Genomic DNA, 7,500 nt, shown 5'->3' with positions numbered 1-7,500 from the left:
TTATTATTAGTAGTAGTAGTAGTAGTAATTATAATAATAATAATAATAATATTATTATTATTATTAGTATTATTATCATCATAATTAATAATAATAATAATATTATTATTATTATTATTATTACCATCAGCATTGTTGTTATTGGCATTCTAACTAGTATTGTCACCTATATTATTGCTACTTTTGTTATCAGTATCATCGTTCTTACTATTTTCAACATCGTTATCGTCATCATCATGATCATCACATCATCATCATCACAATCATGACCACCACCATCATAATCATCATCATCATCACCACCACCAGCACTATCGTCACCATCATCACCACCACCACTACCGCCACCATCGTCACCATCACCACTATCGTCACCATCATCACCACAACCACCACCACTTACCACCACCATCGTCACCATCACCATCCATCATTCATCCATTCATGCATTACAGTCATCATCAATATCTGACTATTGGGCATCCTTCCTTTAAAATGCCACTCAGCGCGAACGGGGCTCCTGTGACAGACAAGGAACCCACAGAGAAACGTCTCTATTTGAAGGTAAATCAGGCAACAGAAATTCGCGGTCTTGGAAATGTTTGCTTTCAATCCGGTGATATTTGTAAAGATGTCGTGCTTGCAGTCCCTTTAAGAGCTTCGATTCAACACTGTGTCGGGCGCTGTATATAACAAAAAGGCCATTTCAAGCATGAGAGGAAGAGAGAGGGAGAAGGATGGAGGGAGGGAGGGAAATAGATAGAGGGAGGGTAGGAGAGAGGGAAACAGAGAGAGGGTGGGAGAAGGAGGGAGGGAGGGAAGTGAAAGAGGTAGAGGGAGGGTAGGAGAGATGGAAAGAGAGAGAGGGTGGGGAGAGGGAGGAAGGGTGGGAGAGGGAGGGAGGAAAGAGATAGAGAGAGGGTGGGAGAGAGAAATAGAGAGGGAAAGAGGGAGGGATGAAGGAGTGAAAGGGGGAGAGGGAGATAGAGAGACAGACAGACAGAGATGACCGCAAGCAACAATAAAAAAAATAACAGAAAAAATAGAAACATCCCAAGGAGGGCAAGAAAAAATCACGGAAAGCCCAGCCGTATAGGAAAAGAAAGATAACAAAGGTAAAAAGAAAAGAGAAAAAAAAAACGAACTCTAACAAAAGACACAGAATAAACTTTGAGCTTTCTGGAGGGCCAATGAGTGAGGCGACGCGGGAAACTGTGCCAGCGATCCCGAGTTACGTGCCGGCTATTGACAGCTGCAAACCTTGTTTATTCCTCTCTATCTCCTCTCTCTCTCTCTCTCTCTTTGTGGCCGGTAGTCTCTCTTCGGTTCGAATTCTCTCTCTCTCTCTCTTTCTCTCTCTCTCTCTCTCTCTCTCTCTCTCTCTCTCTCTCTCTCTCTCTCTCTCTCTCTCTCTCTCTCCCTCTCTCTCTCTCTCTCTCTCTCTCTCTCTCTCTCTCTCTCTCTCTCTCTCTCTCTCTCTCTCTCTCTCTCTCTCTCTCTCTCTCTCTCTCTCTCTCTCTCTCTCTCTCTCTCTCTCTCTCTCTCTCTCTCTCCCTGTCTTCTTCTTCTCTCTCTCTCCCTGTCTCCTTCTCTCTCTCTCTCCCTGTCTCCTTCTCTCTCTCTTTCCCTGTCTCCTTCTCTCTCTCTCTCTCTCTCTCTCTCTCTCTCTCTCTCTCTCTCTCTCTCTCTCTCTCTCTCTCTCTCTCTCTCTCTCTCTCTCTCTCTCTCTCCCTTCTTTCCTACCTCCCTCTGTCTCTCTCTCTCTCTCTCTCTCTCCATTTCCCCCTTTTCCTCTCCCTCTCTTTCTGTCTCTTCCTCCCTCATTCACTCCTCCCTTGTCCTCTTCTCCCTCCCTCCCTTACATCCACTTCTCTCTCTCTCCTCTCCTTCCTTCCCCTCCCCCCCTCTCTCTCTCTCTCTCTCCCTCTTCCCTTCCTCCTTCATCCGTCCCTCCTTCCTCCCCTCTCCCTCTCTCTCTTTCTCCCTTTTTTCCCCCCTGACAACATCTAGCAGTGATAGGGCAAGGGGAGTTAATGCGCTGGGCCTATACCACTAACAAATGGCCGAGCACAGCCAAAGGTATTTCTAGCAGTGATTCGTGGGGTCTTTTCCCCCCTGCCCCCCCCCCTCCCCCCCATTCCTACTGCTCTTCACTTCTTTCTCCCCCCTCCCCCTTGACACCTTCTGACCCCCTACCCTGTTGCCTGTAACGTTCCTTCTTTCTTTCCTCCATCACCCTCACCCCCCCCCCTTCCCCCTCCCTCCCAGCGTGAAAATCTACAGGAGATTAACTATTTCGGATAATTGGTAGCGAGTGATAGTCTTATTGTGGCTTCTGTGTCTGTTGCCTTTATTTCTTGTTTGTATTTTTGTTCGTTGCTTTTGCTTCTTGTTTGTCTTTGTTGGTTTTGTATCTTGTTTGTGTTTTTGTTTGTTGCAGTTCCATATTTTTTTTCTTTTTGGTATGCGATTTATGCTCTTTTGGAAATATGAACATTTTGTTGTTATTGTTATACTTATTTTCTTTTCGTCGCTTTCGTAATAGATATGTTACCCTAGGATATGAAAAAGAAAACGAAAAAGAAAATGGAGATGTTGCTTGTCAAATTATGATAATAATGATAATAAGTTATTATTATTATCATTATTATTGTTATTATTATTAGCACAATATAATAAAAATCGAAGTAAATATTGCTAGTCAAGATGCCTTTATTCGATGAGCTGGCTTTCTTTCACTTTTTTTCATTCGTAATGATGGTTTTGCCATCAGATGAGATCTCGGTTTGATATGACAGACAGAAATACAGACATAGATGTATAGATAGATGGATGGAGATGGGGAGGAAGATGGAGAGAGAGAGAGGGGAGGGAGGGAGTGAGATGAAGAGAGATGTAAAGAGAGTAAGAGAGAAAGAGAGAAAGAGAGAGAGAGATGGAGTGAAGGGTGAGGGAGAGGAGAGGAGAGAGAGGGGGAGAGGAAGAGAGAGACGGAGACAGAGAAAGAGAGAAAGAGAGATTTCATCAGTGACACGTTTTTTCTCTCATCAGAAGATACTTAGGCCACTTTGGGGAATTAAGAAGACAAGATGTCTACTTGTTGTTGGTAAACATTTCAGAGAGTTTCAAGTAATTATGATTTGGTGAAAAAGAAAATAAATCAAGTGATAATAATGATGTAATAATGATAATTATGGCGACGACGACGATGATTGATAGAAGTAAAGATAAATGAATATACTGACAGATAAAAATGATAAAGGGATTAGATAAATACACAAACATTTTTATTAGAATTTGATGATACAAAAAACATTTCTGAAGATATCCGGATCGTTAATATTGTATCAAGGGAAGAACATTCCTTTGCTCGAAGGTCAGTGACTGAATATGTGTATAGATAGATAGAAGGATGGGTGGGTGAATGGATGGGTGGATGGATGGATGTGAGGATGGACGGGTGACTAGACAGACAAATAGATGGATGAATGGATGGATGGGGTGGGTGGGGGGGATGAATAGATTGATAGGCAGATGTTTGGGTGGATGGATGGATGGAAGGGAGGTGGGTGGATGGATGGATTGGTGACTAGATAGATGGATGGATGGATGGGTGGATGGATAGATAGACAGAGGTGGGTGAATGGGTGGGTGGATGGATGGATGGATGGGAGGATGGATAAATGGAAGGGGGTGAATGGTGGGTGGATGGGTAGATAGATCGATGGATGGATGGATGGTTTGGTGGGTGGATGGATCGATGGATGGGTAGTTGGGTGGATGAATGGATGAGTGAGTGGGATATTGATGATGGATGGATGGATGAATGGGTGGGTGGATAGATAGACAGATAAGTAGATAGATTGGTAGAAGGTAGGGAGATAGGTAGATGAATGTCAATAAGAATCACTAGCTTTTTCATGGAATAAGCTCTGCTCTGCGGCCGCAACACCACCGACATATATTCGATTCTTACTCAGAAAAAAGGCAAAAAGGCTGTAATGTAATAATCATCCCTTCTCTTCCCTGGTTTGGAACGACTGCATCGACTGTAGTTTAATTGTAAAATGCCGGTCGTTTCGGCGTTGACGTTTGAAATATTTTCCTGATTTCGTAAGCACGCTGGATTACGCCCCAGGGTATAATTTCTTGTTAATAGCGCACTTAAGTCCCCCACCATTCCCTTTTCTCGCCATTTATCCTCCTTTCCCCTTTGTTCTCTTTTCTCTTCCTTGTCTCCCCCTTTTTCTAGTCCTGCTCCCATTCCCCTCTCTTCCTCCTCTTTCTCTCTCTCTCTCCCTCCCTGTCACCCTATCCCTTCTTCCTTCTCTCCATTCCGCACCTCCTCATCCTCCTTCTCTCCCTTCTTCCACTGCTTTCCCATCCACTTCCTCCTCCATCCCGTACCATTTCTCCCATCCCGCCTTCCTCCCTCTCTCCCTTCCTCCTTTCGCCTTCCTCCTACTCCTCCTCCCTCTTCCTCCCCCTTCCCGCTTCCCTCCCTTCCCATTCCCCTCCTCGGAAAATGAATCTAATTTGGCCACAAAGCTGCGACGTTTTCTAAATAATTTTTAAAAACTTTTCTCACGGCTCCATCCGAGGAGAATAAAAGGTTATCATGAGAATTGATGAAATATAACAAAAGAAAAGGCATTTCACAGAACTTTCACACACGAAGAGGATGCAACCATGAGGTCTGTTATAAAGCAACTAAAAAAGATAATTCCACAAAACTTTTCTCCTCTTGCTGAACTCTAGCTAAAAAAAAAAAAAAAACAAAAAAAACTCGAGAATGTTACCGTTTTTCTTTTTGTAAGATTTTTTTCTTCTTTTTTTGTGATACGCGCATGACACGAGACAACCCCGTGTGTCGCGTATTGTGGGATGGTATGATTTATTTCCTGTGACTCGACAGAGAATGTTTTTTTCCTATTCCAAAAGCGTTGTTATAGTTCGATATAGCAAGTTCCTTCGCTGTTATTTATATGTGTATAGTGCAAATGTTTAGATGTTAATTTCCCAGTGATGTTCTTCCATCTTTCTATATATGCAGTTGGATATGATGTCCCTCGTTCAACACCTTTGCACGAACTTGGCGGTCGTAGTCAAAAGAAAGAAAGAAAGAAATATATATGGCTGCTGATTTCTCCCACATGAGTCAGCACCTTCAATATATCTTGTGACGTCAGATTCCCAAAGTTATTTAGTCAATCGACATTTGTTCAGGCTCTTAAGTGATTCCTCAGCTTATAAACTGTTTTTATTTTTATGCGGCGCCAATTTGTCTCTCACTGACAGTATTGCTACGTGCACTTTGCAATGCATCACTTTACGACTGGCCACCCCGCAAATGCACATCATTGTTGCTCATTCACTTTGGAGAGGAGAACAATCAGTCTGTGATACAAAGGGCAATTTAAGAAAGCTAGTATGATGCATGGTAAGGATAAGCATAACCCTAATTTTATTTTCTAGAACTTCTTTGCCGACAACAATTCCTATAAGGGATTCTGAAGGGGTGAACTAGCCAGGGTCAACAACACTATTCAGGATGTGAGACTTCCCTTCAGAATATTGATGGAAAGTGAAGTACAGGTTACCTCACTGAATTATTATTAATATTATCATTATAATATTATTGTTGTTATTGTTATTATTATTGCTATTATTATTATTAAGAATATGATTACTACTACTACTACTACTACTACTACTATCATTATCATTATCATTGTTGTTGATGTTATTATTCTCATCATCTTCATCATCGTCGTCATCATCATCATCATCATCATCATCATCATCATCATCATCATCATCATCATCATCATCATCATCATCATCATCATCATCATCATCATTGTTATAGTAATAATAAAAGGAATTATTATTATTATTGTTGTTATTATTATATTCGTAAACAATATTTTGGAGAAGTTAATTGGGAAGTAATCTCGGAATACTGATATCAGATTGAATATAAAAACTGACAAATAGTAAAAGGTGTTAAAGCCATACCTAATAAAGTGCAGAATTTAATAAAGCTACGTAAGATATAAAGCAGGTGTTTTAAAGCCACGCAAACTAAGACACATGACCTGGTAAAGAGAAAAACAAATATAACAATTATATTACATAAAGTAGTACCCGATAAAGCCACACAACAGAAAAAAACAAAGAACCAAGCAAACCATAAAATGATAGAGCCGCCCATAGAGAAATGGCCGACAAAGGTAAAGCCACACACATTACTAAATAAAATTATAAAGCCTCTTGGATGGTCCAATCGGATGATATTTTTTACACTAATCAAATACTAGCGAACCTACATCCACCTTGTAAAATTATTGAAAAAATGCAGCAAATCTCCATTAATCAACATTTTTTTGTTTTTTTTAGAGGGGGATGTGATTAGTAATGAAAAGTCGAGGAGAACATTTGATTTTTTTATTCGTATTCTGCAGAGGCCGTTGCAGAGGAGGCGGTGTCCTTAACAAGGCGTCTCTGGGACATCGCGATGATTACTGATAAAGTCGTTATTGTTTGTGTCAGTTTGTGGTCATTTATGGTACTGTTATGTTGTAATGGTTATTTGATTTTTATGAGTATTATTATTGTCGGCATTAGCATTAGTATTGTCTTTATTATTATGATTTCCATTATCATCATATCACCATCATCATTATTATTGTCGTTGTCACTATCGTTATCATTATCATTGTCATCATCATCATCATCATCCCATCATTATTATTATCATCATCATCGTCATCGTCATTATCATCACCATCACATCATCATTACCATTACCATCACCATCATATCATCACATCATCATTACCATCACTACTATCATTATCACCCCCACCCCCACCCCCACCACCACCTCCTCCATCACCTCGAACGCAATCAGAACTCCTCTCAAAATGCACAAACATCTCAGCCAGAGTCTGCAGGTGATATTTGCTCGTTTTACCAAGAGGCGATTGATCCAGCTCATTCCCGTCAAGATAATTGATTCATTAATTAGGGGACATCGCGAGGAGCAGCCAGGGCGGGAAGTCGAAGCCAAGATTGGACGCTTTCGGACGCTGTTGACTTGGGCGGCGTGAAGTGTTGACATTTTCGTTGCTTTTGCTATTTTGTGTTTTTTTGTGTCGCTGTTATTAATTTTGGTGGTGTAGCTGTAATTGTTATTGTTTTGTTGTTGCTATTATTGTTATCATCATTATCATTATCGTTACCATCGAACCATCAACATCATCTTCAACAAACCATGAACACACCATCATCATCACATCATCATCTCACATTGTCATAATTATTATTCTTTTTTATCGATATTATAATTTTTATTCTTATTACCGTGGTGTATAATTATTATTGTTAATATTTTTAAGCCCGTATCATTAACGTCATCATCTTAACCATCACTAGTATTGGCATGATTGATATGAGTGTCATTATTAACATCATCATATTCTTCATTTTTTGTCCCGG

This window comes from Penaeus vannamei, chromosome 11 (genome assembly GCF_042767895.1).
Source record: "Penaeus vannamei isolate JL-2024 chromosome 11, ASM4276789v1, whole genome shotgun sequence".
NCBI lineage: Eukaryota > Metazoa > Arthropoda > Malacostraca > Decapoda > Penaeidae > Penaeus > Penaeus vannamei.
Note: the sequence above shows the minus strand (reverse complement) of the source record.